The sequence below is a fragment of the Eulemur rufifrons genome, chromosome 2 (assembly GCF_041146395.1).
Source record: "Eulemur rufifrons isolate Redbay chromosome 2, OSU_ERuf_1, whole genome shotgun sequence".
Taxonomy (NCBI): domain Eukaryota; kingdom Metazoa; phylum Chordata; class Mammalia; order Primates; family Lemuridae; genus Eulemur; species Eulemur rufifrons.
In genome coordinates, this window is record NC_090984.1 from 39,607,493 (window position 1) to 39,624,471 (window position 16,979).

Consider the following 16,979-nt stretch of genomic DNA (forward strand, 5'->3'; position numbering starts at 1 on the left):
TACTGATTGAATGAATTAATGAGAAGAATGCAATAATTAAAGTGGAAGACATAAATATATATCTTTATGTTTCTTAAAAATGAGTGTAACACATTGAATTTGACTTTTTATTGCATCAAATCTAGTCATTTTATAAAACCAACAAGATGTTAAAATCACTGATGATCCCATCTCCTTATGCTCACTTGGACTACAAACCTCCTGCTGACCTCTTGCTCAGGGTCAGCGTATTCACCGTGAACAGCATAGTTTATGCCTCTGGGTGCTGGCTGGGCAACTCTGTCATTGGAATGGGCTACAACAGCCTGTGACGGGTTATCAACGTTTTACAGTCCAATTTTTCACCGACAGAGAGATGGCCTCTGTGTTCTTGCTGCTGAGCTTAATAAAGGACTTCTTATCTTAATGGATTTTTCTTAGTAGTCATGGTCCTAACTGTAACACTTCCTTGACGTGTCAATGACTAGCACGGTAGTCTTAGACAATTCACTAAATGCATCATACAATTCATGTCAAGTAGTAATAAAAACAAAATAGTAATAGTGATAAAATGGTAACAAGTGAATTATAACACCGTAACTTTATGTTTGTGAGGACAAATGCAGTAAGTGTGATAAAACCATTGCAAATGTACACAAGGATGTCAATGATGAATAAATTATTCTTAGTCATGCACTTCAACTAAAAGTTGTCTTTAGTTTAGACCGTAGAATAAAGGAAAGGAGTAAATGTGGACCAGAGGTCAAGAACGATGAAAGAAGGAGAAATGAAGGGAAGAGAATGTATGCAGAAGGGAGAAATGGCATTTAAGACCCTCTCCACACTGATTCTATGATAAAGCAGCTAATATGGTTTCCCTAATTGCCCAGAATAATGCCAACTGGCACTTTTCTAGCTGAAGGGCTGTGATAGTCACAGTGAGTCAAAGCCCCCTCTCAGAATTCACACCGACTACTCCATCAAGGTAACTTCTTCCTTCCCTCCTGTCCTCTTTCCGTATTCCTTCCCTCTCCCTGCCAATGCTGGTGTGACCCTGCCACATTCAAAACATCAAATACATGGGAAAAGGGCTATGTGAATTGTTTCTTGAAGAATTTTCCATTTCATTTGCTCCAGTCTTAGGCTGTGATTCAAAGCAGTTTCTATTTTCTCCTCTCTGTGAACAGTATTATAATAATAATGACCTAAGTGTACGCAGGAATAAATCTCCTTCTGCCATAGTACATGTTAATCTGCCATGGTACACGTTAATCATACTATCTCACTGTCTCCAATTGTTTTGAAATGTTTTGACTCCTAAATAATGTGACTTTCGTAGCTTTGTAGAGAAATACGTTCAGTTCAGATAATAATTGAGAAAGTGATTTATAAACTGCAAAGTGTTATATAAATGAGTCGCATATTTTCTTCCTACCAGTAATTAGTATTTTTTGCCTTTATGTTTTCCTTCTCATGAAACTTAATTCAGATTTTCAAAGTGCACCCAGAATCTTGAGTCTGGAATCAGTTACACACATGTATTTTCTCGGGCCTGACACTTCCCTCCTATGCTTGTCTCATCAGAGCAGAGATATCCAAGGATGTAGGGCAAATCTGAGCAATAATGAGTCCAAGTTAGAAGACATGCATCTAAAATTTATCTCTGCCTTTTCTGAGTTTGTCATTTAATCTTATTGAACTTAGAGTTGGTAATATGGAAAACTGCAAGACAATAAAAATGCTTTCTTAACCTTCACAGGTAGTCTCAAAAATGTTCTTTACCATGTTGTTTTCTCATACTTTTACATTTTAATTATTACTGTAAGAAGTTTAGATAAATATACACTTCCATGAGCCTATCCATCAAGTAATAATAAAGCAAACCTAGACTTTAATAAAAAAAATTCTGCCCTACTGGCCTCAACTCATGATTCGAGAAGCATCTGATGAATACAGTGAAGACCTATACAAACGCAAAATATTTTTGTAATATGTATCAGAAGGCTTCCTACCCAGGAGAGATCTTGGAGAGATTAAATAACAAAAACGGTGAAGTCTAGAAATATCAATAGACAAATGATTGGGCCATCCCACATCTACAACAGTATGAACTGGGGCCTACAATTAACTTCATTTTACATTTCATGGCACTAAAGTTAAACAATTTACCCAGGCCCAGATCATACAGCCAGTGTATGGCAGCTCGATTTCCATTGCAGGATTGTTTCACCTGAAACTTCCTGTTCTTAATAGCCACAAGGTTTTTTTGCTAGGAGGAAATAAGAGTTATGTACCAGTTGATCCAGGAGTGCTGCCAACATTCAGATATTTTTTCAATGCATTTCAAGAGAGTATTATCTTCAGATCAAAAACTCTGTATTCGTTGTATAAAATAGCCCTAATCTTTCCCAAATGGTTCCTTTGCAGCTATTCAAGTGTTCTCCCTAGGACAAAAGGAGCTTTTAGACTACAGGCATTACAGATGGGATAAAAAGCTGAGATCTGTGGAAATATCTGAAAAGTCAATGATCACATAAAATTGACAAAAATAGATATTATGTTAAAGGCTAAATTAAGGGAGATGTGGTCTAATTCAACATTTGCTCTATTAACATGGTTTTTGTTCAGAATATTTTAATTGAAAAATCATAATTGTATACATTTATGGGGTGCAATGTGATGTTTTCATACAGGTATACAATGTGAACTGATTAAATCAAGCTAATTAACATATTCATCACCTCACTTATTTTTTTGTGGTGAGACCTTCGAAATTTACACTTAGTTAACATAGTTTTAATATTTCAATGGTTCTGTTTCTCAATTCTTTCCATAATAATATTAAAACGAGTTTACTGAATTTAATAAAACCTGCTGTGTAAAAGTCTATTGCTATGTACTTTGACTCAGATTCAGTTGTCTTGTTACAAAATAAATACAATATAAATTATACAAATTACATATATTCTGTAATTTTGAAGACATCTGATATTCAGGTAGAGGAAATAAAAGCTGATTTTACCGATTAAGTACAGAATAGTTATTTTCATTCAAAATTGATCTGATAACCTATTGAATGTATACAGATTGGAAAAGACCTCCAAGAAGGCACCAGGAGAGCACTGCATGAAAACTATCAAGCAGGTATATGAAAAAAACGCTCAACATCATTAATCATCATGAAAGGTAAAATAAAGCCACAATGAGATATCACCGCACACATGTAAGAATGGCTATTATCAAAAAGACAACACGTGTTGGCAGTGCTATGAAAAAAAGGGAACACCTGCAAACTGTTGATGGGAACGTAGATTGGTACAGCCATTATGAAAAACAGCATGGAGGTTCCTCAAAAAATTAAAAATAGAACTACCATAGAATCAATTTGATATATACCATTTGATATATACTGGCTATATATAAAAAATGGAATCAGTATGTTGAAAAAATATCTGCATTCCTAAGTTTATTGTCACATTATTCACAATAGCCAATACATGAAATAGACCTAACTGCTCATCAATAGATAAATCGATAATGAAAATGTGGTAATATATACACAACGGAATACTATGTCTCCTTAAACAAGAATGAAATCCTTACATTTGCAACATGAATGAACCTAGAGGATATTATGTTAAATGAAATAAGCTGGACATAGAAAGACAAATACTGCATGATCTCACCCACACGTGGAATTTAAAACGTTGATCTCCTAGAACTAGACAATAGAATGATAGTTACCAGAGTGGCTGTCAAAATTTTAGCGAGAGAGAAATAAGTTCAAGAGATCTATTGTACTATATGGTGACCACAGTTAATAACAATGTATTATTTTCCCGAAAAATGCTAAGAAAGTGAATGTTAAGTGATCTCACCACATAAATGATAACTATGTGAGGTACTGCATATGTTAATTAGGTAGATATAGTCATTCCACACTGTGTGTGTATGTGTGTGTGTATATATATATTTCAAAACTTAATATTGTATGTGATAAATATATACAATTTTATCTGTCAATTTAAAAATAATAACTAAAAAACAAATGGTGAGACAATTTTAACAAAGAAAACTGTCAAGCAGATCTTCCAAAGGAATATCTTTCTGACTATGGGACAAACATGTGCTATTTCCACAAAAGGACATTGATGACTATTTGGCTAATATTCATAGACTAGCTAATTTCCATTAGAAATAAAAAAAATTGGTAGACTTTGTTTATATCTGAAGAAGTTTTAAAATTAATTGAAAACCATTGGCCAAAAATATAAATGCATAGTGTTTCTGTTTATGTCTGTGTTTCTAAGACAATTACTGGATAGAGCTATGTAATTAATTTTTTTTAGCATTATAGAACATTAAGCCAATGTAAAATATTCATAATGAATCATTCTAAATTTCCATCCTTTAATACAGCAATATCTTCTTTCACACTTTTATAAACAACTCTTTGTATTTATTTATATATGTAATGGTAAACATACAATAATGTATTTTGCTTTTTTTTGCTTAACATTTTGTATTTTACATACATTTAATACAATTTTCCTGATGATCATTATGTACTTCATTTAAATATTCACCTGCTGAATATTAGCTATTCAGGATGTTTTATTCTCTCATTTTTTCACCTATTGTCAAAACTGAATATTTGTGTCTATGCAATAGAGGATTCACTCCCCATATACAATTAATCACCAATTCCTAAAGATTTTTTGATTCCATGCTTCATCAAAGCTAAGACACCATCTGTCATAAGATACAGCATTATTTTATATACTATTATGAAGACATTAAATTAACTTGTAACACCAGGCTTTCTTAGCAATTTGAATTTAAATTTAGGGCCCACTTAAACTGACTTAATCTATGACAGATTTTTGTCATTTAATCAATCATTTTTGCCTATGCATGAAAGGAAAATATAAATGAAATAAATTAAATAAATTAACTTATTCCTTAAACTTCTCATTCAGAGTTTACATTTTTAGAACCACTCTTCATCGGAATTGTCAATGTGTAGAATTTTTTCCCAAAATATTGTTCATTAAGCCGTCAAGAGCATCAGTGATTTAGTATTTTGTAAAATAGTGCTCCATATTATTGTTTCTTTTGTTCCATGCAGCACACAGCTGTGCTGCAGGTTTTGATGTTGGTAGGCTCTCAATCTTACAAAAAAACATCAAAAGAGACAAAGAGGACTCTATCCTTTCTCAAATCATCTTTATTGTTTTTAACTGAAACGATAAGACATTGTAGTTGTCTGGCCATGCCACCTGCAAAAGCAGTCAATATCAGAGTCCTGTGATATTTTCCCAGGACACTTAACTAACTTTTGACTAAGTTTACAAGCATACAGACGATGAAGGTCTTACAACTGCTGCTTGGCTACCAACATTTTTAAGAAACCATCAGTTATTAAGATGCATATCAATTTGTTATAATGCATAAAAAAATGTATGTTGTGGAATTGGTAAAATAGGATATTTTTGGCATCTGTCTCCCTGATGAACCTCCCCATTGGCAGTGTGTTATTGCATTTCTTACCATTTTACCTAATCTCCCAGCTTTTTTGCCACCCCTTTTTTTAGACTGCCAATAGAATGATTTTTCTATATCAAAAATCTAAACATATGTCATTTCCATACTCAATGTCCCTGATCGCTGGCACGATATAGAACAAACCCTTTTACATCCAGTAAGGTACAACTGGCCCTCCAGTCTCATCTCTTTCAACTTCTTCCATCTATTTCTACTACTACCAGCCATCCTGAACTTCCTGCCGATCCTTGGGGACATTACTCTAATTCCACACTTCTCTGTTTTTACTCCACTATTCCCTCTTCTGGTACTGGCCTCCTCACTCAGTAGCATAGGCCAACACCTATTTACCTCTCAAAGAAAACGTGGACAACACACTCATTGATTGACCCATAAGGTAGACGTAAACACCTCCTCCCATCTCAACCAACTGTTCTCCCCTATAACTTGAACATCAGGAATTCTCAGCAGGAAGGCAAGGGGAGGGGGGGGGAGAAAATTATGGCTCCTTCCTCTCAGATGGGCTTCTCAGCCCCTGCATGGATGAAAAGAAAACATTTGTTACTGACAGAGGACGTCCTACTTTTTGGTTGAACTGGGGCAGGAAAATGCCTGAGAACCATTGTTCTAAGTCTTCTGTCATAGCCCCTGTAAAACTGCCTTCTGTTTCTTCACAGGGAATGTCCCTGCTATAATACATATTTCAAATCAAGAAACTGATCTTAATCAGCTCAACTTCCTTAGAATCAACTCTGGCAGGTAGCAGAGATGAACAAAAAGTGGAGGTTAAAGTGAATAGGCCTTGGCACCAGAGGGATGTGACAGGAAATAAACCATGGTCTTGGTTTGAGATTTAGATTTTTATCTTTGAAATAACACCTGGAAAGAGCAAGCCAGAAGCCTAAGGATCAGGGAGGAAGTCAGGGACCTCACACTATAAAGGGTTAGTAGGCAAAACCTTAGTCACAGGGAAGAAGATAAAAGCCTGGTATTTACTAGGCCAGTAAATATTTTTTAACCTCTATGAGTCTCAGTTATCTCCTATGGAAAATGGAAAAAAAAATATTTGCCTTACAGCCTTGTTGAGAGCACTGATTGATTGATTAATACATGTAAGTAAATTATGTACTGTGGGTTGCAATCATTTTAACAGAGATTTGCGCAGACAGGAACAGTATTGAAGCTGATTGTATGTATGCTGGCCCACTGCTGCCTGGGGTATTCATTAATACGTTCCTTCAAACTAAGGAACACATTAGTAACAAAGCCTCTGGCAGACACGAACTTGTAGGCATCTATCCACCTAGAGAATTCAAAGAAGAGAATGCCAGAGTTGTGTTTGCACCCTATATTATATTTTGAGCTCTGTTAATTTCCCCTTTGGACTCGGCTTTGGTCCAGACATCTTTCCCCTGCTGATCCTTGGTAAGCAGCTTCGCCCTGACGATGCTACTTCTTGATTGAAGTAGCTTGCTTGCCTCATCCTTGTCTACAAGCCTAGTCCTAGTTATTAATATTTAATTTCACATCAGACAAGAATCTCACAAATGACTCAACCAAGTTCATATTTCTGTTAACTGTAATCTCTGAAAAACACCGCTTTTATCTTCTCAAATATTTTTCTAAGCGCTGTCTCAAAAGGGAAAAACAAACTTCAAAGAATAAAGGTCCTCCCCAGTACCAAGGATTCCAGACTCCACCATCTTCTCTCCATTAACCCCTAGATTCTCTTAACTGTGGCCATAAAGCAGGATGTTTTCCTTTCTAGGAAACTGCACATAGTACTCAAAAGTAACCTTGATGATCTCTGTGGAGGGAACCATATAACAGATCACACACCATCTCTCAATAGGACCAGAATGGCCACAGTTCCTCTTGCCTTGGAGTGATCCTTCCTTCCTTGGTTGAACATAAGATGAAGTAATTGGTTTGAGTTCAGAGGCCATGGTTGTACGAAAAATATATAAAATTAGGCTCAGTGGAACAATAATGTTCATGCCTGAGAGCTAAAACGAAAATGAAACTTAAAGTATAGAATAGTCACATCTTTCATTTTGCTTATTCCGGGCATGTATTAATAAAAGAGTGAACTGGCGTGGTGAATTTCTCATCATTTTTAAATGTTTTCCTTTCTCTCTCTCTGTCTTGTTTTCTCTTTCTGGCTTTCTCTAGTAAATCTAGTAAATTTTCTCTAGTAAATCTCTACGAAATGACTCCATGGAAGCAGGCAAGGAACACGTCTGTTCGGCCGAGTGCCTGGAACTCAGTGGGTATCAATAAACAATTTTTAAATGTTCTTGAATATCTCCACAAACATGTCACCACTTTCAAGCCAATATATCCATTTTAGAACCAATTATTTTTTTCTGAAAATTTTTTAGATGTTTCATTTTAATTTCTCTGTTTTGTGTATCAGTACCATTTGTGCAAAGAGGTTTAAAGTACTAAATAACAGCTAATCCTAGTTGTAAAACTGAAACAACCTATGAAATGATATATTCTAACATTCTTGTATTTTAGAGATGTGGGAACTGGACTGCAAAAAATATAAATACTTGCCCAAGATACCCAGATTATTAATAGCGAGCCAGGTCAGGGCTCTAGACCATCATTGTATTCCTCTATTTCCCCTCTCCTTCACCTCTAATTTCCAAGCACTATCAAGCCTTGCCCGTTTTTCTTCTCTCTCTCTCTCTCTCATCTTCACATCCTCTCTCATTTGCATCTTCCTTTACATTTTGATCACCACGTATATTTGTTGTGAATTTTATTGTTACGCCTGAAATTCTTTTTGGTGACTTCCTAAAAACTAATTTCCCCATCTCTAGTTTATCTCAGCTTCAATTCATCTTGAACAAAACCACCGCATTCATCTTCCTACAGCTATTTAGCCATGAGACTAACATGATGAAAACAATGTTTTAAGAAGAACTAGTCTGGCAGTGATATTCATGATGGATTGGTGGACGAATAAAGGAGACAGAGAGATGGTCTAAAAGATTGTCGCAGTAATCCCAGATTCCTTAATGGATTCCTTAATGAGGGTCTTGACTGAGGTGGTTTCACCACTTTCTTTTTCATCCCCTCCATTCCACTTCCTGAACTCTGGTAAAATTCCCAATTCAAACTGCCATAATATTTTAAAGAGTAAATGCCCTCACTGTCAAGGAGAGGCTGTATTCTACTAAATTACGTTCTCCTTTCTTGGGCATTTGACCTCTTAAAGCTCCATAATGCTCCTTAGCACTTTAGGCAGGCATTTTTTTCAAATGCTTGTTCCTTCGAAACATGGTTTCAGAAGTGCTAACTACTCATTATTCATCTTTACATTAGCTTTTAAAAGCTAATTCTATTTTTAAGTTTTTAAAGAGATAAAGGGGATATAAAAGATATACTATCCTGGTAAGAGAGGAGATTGAAAATTATATTTCTAGTAATTAAAAATCTTTTTTTTATATAGAAAAACAATAAAATGGTCATAGGTTTTTATTACAAGGAGTTGAAAAAGCAAAAACCTAAATGCAGCTACTAAGACTCTCTTGCATGTTTTCTCAATATTAGGCTTGGGAACAATGTGAGGTGTCAGGGATTAATGTCTAACAGCTCAGTTACAATATGGACCTTCTTGAGCTCTTCCCTTAACACACTGTTTATCAAGTAGACAATATAGCCTTTTCTAGGGTTTTCAATTCCCTATTCCAAAAACCTTTCTTACTCCTTCTATAATGTTATGTGCACCTGTACCTAAATTAACCTCAGACATTATCACATACTGCAGAACAGAAAACAAGACAATGCAGCCCCCAAACTGTCTCATAATCAAACTATTGTTTGAAAAAAATTGCCCTTTAATTAAAATCCTGTGCTATGTAGGGTCTCAATTTAGGGTGTTAGTTTTTCAACATCTAAGCCATGCTTCTGTGGATCAAAACCATAGTAAATATGAAATTCTGTGTAAGAATATCCCTTGGTTTGAAGCCAATTTTTTTTTTCAGTAATCTCTTTCTGGAAAATCTTAGCATCCATTTACACATAGTTCATAAAGCACAATCATTCATAATTCATGAAAGACCAGCATCTTAATAGGCTTTATTTAAAAGTCATTAAATAGAATCAAATATCCAATAGCAAAGAAACTGTATGTCTCAAAGCCAAAACCTTAGATATCTGTTAATTATACTGTTCTTTAGAAGTGTGTTGTATATTTAAACCCCTTAGATTTTTAATAATCCCCCTTCTATCACTAATGAAAATTAGCAGTACCTGACAGCAGAGACTAAAGCTACCCGGTGGTTGCCAGACTTTCACAACTCACATCCCTCTTATTATTAGATAATGTTTCTTGTATCCTCTTTTATAGTTTCCTGGTTCCATGCGAACAGGAACACAAAATATAACCCAGACTTTAGCTTACACTAAAGACACATCCAACACAGTGGTTTAGCTTTGATAGTACCAAGGAAGTCCTTCTGGTCCTACTCATCTCAAAGGATAAAAAATGAATAATGTAAAAGAAGATTCCCACTCTGTGTATCTTAGTAAGTACCCCATTCACAGGCAATATAACCGAGTCAGGCCCTGGTTGTATATTATTCCATGGCTGTCTCACTAATTTAAGGGAAAGTACAGAATTCTTAGGATAGAATTAAAATCTAATTTTATAAAGACAATAAATACACACCAGGTACTGTATTAATGAATTGCCAATCAGAGGGTAGGTGTTGCAGGGATTTGAATTGATCCAAACATGCAAAGATAAAATATAATAATATTGTAGTATCAATTATATTTTTTAAAAGTTTCTCTGCCCACTGATTCCCAGTCTGTTATTTCTCTCTCTCAGTAGCTCCATTTTTGCCTTTGCCTCCCTGGATGTGTGATCTCAACTCCTCAGCTGGTAGACTTCTGGCACCATTGGACTAAAGAATATTCTCTCATCTCTGAAAATTTCAATCATGACTTACCTGTTCTATTGGCAAGTTGAGAAATGGCTTCCCCAACCTACCCATCTGCTACAAAATAATTTGTCTGCAATCCATGAAAGTACACAGAGGAGTGAATGCCCAGGGTTGTGCAAATGATCAGAACCATACAAAGTTAGCAAGATTCAACTGCATACTCTTTTTTTTTTTCAGCTCATTATGGGGGTACAAAAGTTCAGGTTATATATATTGCTCATGCCTCCCCATCCCCCCGAGTCTGAGCTTCAAGTGTGTCCATTCCCTAGACAGTGCGCATCGCACTCATCATGTAGGTATGTACCCATCCCCTCCCCCCACCCCCACCCTCCACAGTCAGAACTTCAAGCGTGTCCATTCCCCAGGCAGTGCGCATCGCACTCATCAAGTAGGTATACACCCATCCCTTCCCCCCAGTCCCCACCTCTGTCCGATACCCAATTTGTGTTATTCCCAAATGTGCACTCAGGGAAACCAGTTTGCTGGTGAGTACATGTGGTGCTTATTTTTCCATTCTTGGCATACTTCACTTAATAGAATGGGTTCCAACTCTCTCTAGGAGAACCAAAGAGATGCCATATCGCCATTATTTCTAGTAGCTGAGTAATATTCCATGGTATACATATACCACATTTTGCTAATCCATTCATGAATTGATGGGCATTTGGGTTGTTTCCACATCTTTGCAATTGTGAATTGTGCTGCTATAAACATTCAGGTGCAGGTGTCTTTTTTATAGAATAACTTTTGTTCTTCTGGGTAGATGTCCAATAATGGGATTGCTTGTTCGAATGGTAGGTCTACTTGAATCTGTTTAAGGTATCTCCACATTGCTTTCCACAGGGGTTGCACTAGTTTACAGTCCCACCAGCAGTGTATGAGTGTACCTGTCTCCTCAAATGCATACTCTTAAATAACTTTATTTAATTGCTGAGGACCAATCTGACCATGCTACCAATGCACTCAATTTATTCTGTTTCTGACAAACATTAAGCATTGTGCTGAAGTTGTTTGCTCACAGCTTACAACTGACTTTCCCCAGATTATGAACTCCTTAAAAATAGGAACTACATAAATCTTACTTTCCGTGTTTAGTAGTTAGTATAGGATTTTATACATATTAGATACTCAGTGAATAATGAAATTAATAAATGAAATAATTCCTTCATTTTTAAAAGTTTTATTTTATTTTTAATTGACAAATAATAAATGTATGTAATTTATGGGATTGAACATAATGTTTTGATACATGTAAACATTGTGGAATGATCTTTCTTTTTAAATACTCCTTTCTAAAGCAAATGTGTATGGGTGAGTGTACATACACACACATTTGGAAGTCTTCAGTAATTAGAAATTAAAACGCTGTCCCAGGTTTTTTTTCCCCCCTCCTCCCTCTGCTTCAGGGTTTGGAACAAATATTTTTATTCTAAAATGTATGATTCTCTGAAAATTGAAAAACAAATAAATTCCTCTGCAAACCAAACCGTTGTTCTTACTGTTCTTAGCATAGGGGCATTTTGCCTCCACAGGGCAATCAGGGGTGAAATAGAGAGTAAGTACTATCTGTTCCTAACGGATATGCCTTGCATGTTCAGGTACAGTTGCTAGATGAAATGGAGGTTTAGAAAACAGACACTCAACCAAAAAGTAATTATAGCTATTTAAACAAAGACATATCCATCTATGTTTAGCTTAATATGTAATCAACTCTGCTGGCACAGACTATAAAACTAGTACTGTATTCTAGAAATACTTTTTAAACCCAGTATTTCAAATAAACAAACAAACATAGATCTAATTAGGGTGGAGGGGAGAAAGAAGGAATCAAACTGTAGATTTGGGGGATTTGGCTGGAGAAGCAGAAAGTGGGAAGATCTTATTTATTCTCTCCAGCTCCTGTAAGGAGCACCTTATGTACGTATCATAATTTAGCAGTCTTCTTTCAGAATGTATTGGTGTTGGGGCTGGTTGGCACTGTATATGATTCTCCAGACTTTGGCAAGAATTATCTGGTCAGCGGTATGTTTAAGTACAGCTCTTTGAAAAGAAACACATTTCTGAATATCATCAGTAACACAAAAATAATATGAACATCTACCTGAATTTTTCCTTTGGGTGCATGCCTGCCTGGTATTTGTCTATAACACCTATTACATGGATTTCTCCTCTGCAATTTGGCATGATATGAGCTTAGCTACTTACCTTTCTGTGATTATTTCACCTTGGGAAGTAAGGTAAAGAGAATACATGTCAAATTGTAAACTGTGAGTACCAATCAACAAGCACTGGTCACAGAACACATTAGAGCCTCATAACTTGGTCACTTTGCCTCCCTAGCCAAGCTCTAATTATCATTTGAGCCAATGATAATTAGAACCCCATAGAAATAGACGGGTCTTAGGCATGAACAAACCAATAAGAAGTAATGTCCTGGCTCTTACCTTACAACCAGGGGACAATGTATCAGGGAGGGAAGACCAGACTTTTGCATCCCCAATTTTTCTATAGAAAAAGCAGCTAATTGGATCAGCCAAATATCCCAAGAAGATCCACTAACATTGCACCCATCACTCTGTTCCTATTGAAGGAGAACTCTGGGACAAACGGTGAGACTTTGGGGGGATGAGCTTTCAGTGTAACTACTTCCATTTCGTGCAATGCAACCAGTGGTGCACTACAGCTGGCCCCATGGCTCTGGAGACTAGATTGTACACATCTTTCCCCAACTCCACATTCAGAAATGTCACACTGATAGCTTGAAATTGACCACAGTAGGGTAACTTAGACCAGGAAAATAGGCAAATACTACAAATTAGGGTCTTTTTTTAACTGACGAGCCAGTTGTAAAACATTTACTAGAGCACTGCTAACCACAATTCTTGCTAATATCTCAACAAGGAACTCCTATAATTTGTCACTTCACTAACTTAACTAATTCCTTTATTTTCCTTTATCTTTGTCTTTGATTGACATGGACTCTTAGCATCTTTCTACATCATATTTGAAGAAATATTTAGTTCTTTTAAATCAGTATTTTTCTCATAAACTCAATTGAAAGGGAAGCCAGCATAGAGGTACACATAAATAGTCATGTAATTCACAGTGACGTCATCAATTCAGTGCTTTTTATGAGATGATTCTCTGGTTAAATTAATTCACTTCAACATTAACTGAGTTCCTACTATATGCCTAGGCTACTAAGTGCCGTAGAATATTGAGAGATAATTCTTCCTGGGTCTCTTGCATTTCTGCACATCTTGTTATTGGAGGCACTGATTGCCTTTTGTAGTGCAGGTTTCTCTATAGTAGAGGACAGATTTGTCTGCTGATCAGTACAGTAAATATTATGTCTCCCTGTGAAACAGAGTTTGACTTGGTTTGCTTGGATTTCGGTTTCCCAAACTTAAAAACTGATACAAATTCACTGTGCGTCCTGCATCCACCTAGGCCCACCTCCATGTCACCTTGTGAGACTTAGGGGACAAGGGGAATTGTTGCAAACATTATTCTCATGCTGCCTGCTATGTCATGAGTAATAACATCACCTCTGACTCAGGAGTCCAGTGTCTTCTGTGAGCATCTGTTACAACTGTGGCAGGCTAACTTGTCAGCTTGCAAGTAAAGGAAAATGTCAGACTCTCCACAGTTCTTGACATAGAGAACATAAAATAAGTTTATTCTTGACCTTAAAGAAACATAAACTTGCTGGGGAGATATGTGATGATATATAAGTGCATGTAATCATAAAGCATTGAATTGCATATAAGCAAACTATATAAAGTAGTTCAAAAGAGGAAAGATTTGTATCATAAATACATGAATCACTCATCATGAAGTAATTTATGATACAGCATTGCATTTCAGTGCAAAAATAAATATTTTATGCCACAGAAGCCTTATTTATGATAGTGCTCATTAGACGAGAGCATTAATCATCTAATTAGTGGTAAAACAACTAATTTAAACCTAGAAATGATTTTCAAAAAAACCACAGATGAGAAAAATTATTTAATAACACTTGTTTTGCTAGACAAAAAATACAGTTTAGTAAGTTTTTCTTGCTTAATAAATTATAATAAACATATCTTCCATTTGTCGAAACTATATCTCAAGTACTGTACTAGGCTCTTTTTATGTACTCTTTGTAACACTGACAATAACTTTTCAAGTAAGAATTATTATTTCTACTTTAGAGAGGAGGAAATTGTGGTTCAAAGAAGTTAAAAAAATTGTTCAAAGTTAATACAGTTGTTCAATAGCAGAAAATTGATTCAAATGATATTAGTCAAGCAGTTGTGAAACATAGTGTCTTATACATACTGTAAATGAAGTAAACATATTAACATGTCTGGTACTTTTTATTTTAAAAGTGCCAGACGCTTTTGCCTATATTATGTCATTTAATCATATTTAATTTAAACTAATATATAAATTGGATATCCCAATTCGGAAGCAGTTGCACTTATTTGTCTGGTCATACTGATAGTAAAATGCCAAATTGTAACCCCTATGTAGCCAATGTAACAGCCATGGTAGAACCTCTGAGCTATCTGTACACATAAAATGTAAAGATCAACAGAGGATACCCTTCGCTCTATCCCTGGACCATTTAGGTTAGTTTATAACTGGAGCATAGAATTGTGGCTCCAGATTGTGTATAATCTCTCAACTATCAAATGAAGTTAATACGTAACTTCAAATGGGAGAGCTAGCAAGTTCCTTTTCCCTTCTTTGAGTTTCCAAGGCACTGACCCCACCATACCTTCAGTTCTATTCCGAAGCCCTCCCTCCTCAGGCTCCGAAATCTCCATATAGTTGAACACTGAGAGTGAAGTGAGAAGAGGAGCAGAGGGGCTTGGAGAGCAGCCTGCAACACCCCAGGGACACCTGCTTCCAGTACGGGAGCCCTGAGCTGTGAGGAAGTCTGTGGCAAGGCACCCAAGGTCCAGGGGACTTGCCTTGTTAACCATGGATTTGTCTTGCTTAAAGAAGTTAATGTTTCTCTTTTGGAGACTCTGAATCACATAGAGCCAGGGTCCTTGCTTCATTTTGATTTGACTGTGTAGACATATGTGATAAGCATAAATGTATCTGGGGCAAAATCATACACAAGTGAGAGAACCAAAAAGTGATTTTTTACCTCAAAAGTACTATAGTTTAGGGCTACTTATTGTATATGATGTATAAGTATTTTTTTTTCCAATCTCATCCTGTCAATGAGCCTTACATAACCTTACTATCCTATTTAATGCCGTAGTCTGCACATTGCCCCTTCCCTCTTTCAAAACTTATCCCCACCTCAGCAGTCCTAATCCCCTTTATTCTGCTTTGTTTTTTCTATTTCATAGTTCTCATGACCATCATACATATGTATATTATACAATTTATGTATGTTTATTTTTTATAATCTACTAGCATTCAAGCTCCATAAGGACAAGGATCTTTGTTTTATTACCAAATGTTTTGAACAATGCCTAGCACATAGCAGTTGCTCAATAAATATTATGAAACTGTTCAATGATAACTTATTGAGCTCTTATTGTATGCCAGGTACTTTTATAGCTGCATCCACACAATTCATTGAATCCATACAATAAACCAATGAGATAGACTTACTATTAGCCTTATTTTATAGGTTAACACAGTAAAGTACAGAGATGTTAAGCATCTTGTTCTGAAATCACACAACTAGCAAATTTGGAACTTAAGACTTGCCCCAAGCAATCTGGTTTCAGAGTTCATTATCTTGATCACTATGGTACTGATTGATATTTATGATGGTGACTGAGTCATTTTAAGAAAAGACATGCTGTATTCTGAATATTTTGTTTAAGTAGTCAAGGATATATGCAATAATGTTAGAAAGTCAATCAAAATTATTTCAACAAAATATTATTCAGTTATCTTTAATGGGCACATCAGTTATCTGGATAATTACCTTACAAGAATTAGCCCACTCTCTCAAAAACTGTAGAATGCCAGTGAGCAATTTCTACTTCCACAGTCTCTTCTTCTTTCCCTCCCCTAATTATTTTCCGTTTCCTGCACTACTTTTGCTCTCATCTTCTCTAATTCCCTATCATCATCTTTGACTTAGTTTTATGTTGCTATAACAGAATACCCAAGGCTGGGTAATATATCAGGAAAAAAGGTTCATTTGGATCATGATTCTGGTGGCTGGAAAGTGCAAGATTGGGCAGCTGCTTACGCTCATGGTAGAAAGCAGAAGGGGAGCAGGTGTGTTTAGAGAGATCACATGGCAAGAAAGGAAGCAAGAGAAAGAAACTGAGGAAGTCAGACTCATTTTAACAACCAGCTCTCACTGAAACTAATCCACTCCCAGGAAAGCAAGAACTCAATCACCTCTGTGGGAGGGCATTAATCTGTTAATGGGGATCCATCGTCAAGATTCAAACACCTCCCTCTATACTCCAGCTCCCAATACTGCCACAACAGGGATTAAATTCCAGCATGAGTTTTGGCAGGAATAAACCA

General features: G+C 36.0%; 1 protein-coding gene across 2 annotated transcripts in view; it reads right to left on the bottom strand.

Moving 5' to 3' along the window:
• Window positions 1-16,979, bottom strand: part of UNC13C (unc-13 homolog C) — a 562,886-nt gene that overhangs the window by 332,702 nt on the left and 213,205 nt on the right. The window lies entirely within an intron of this gene.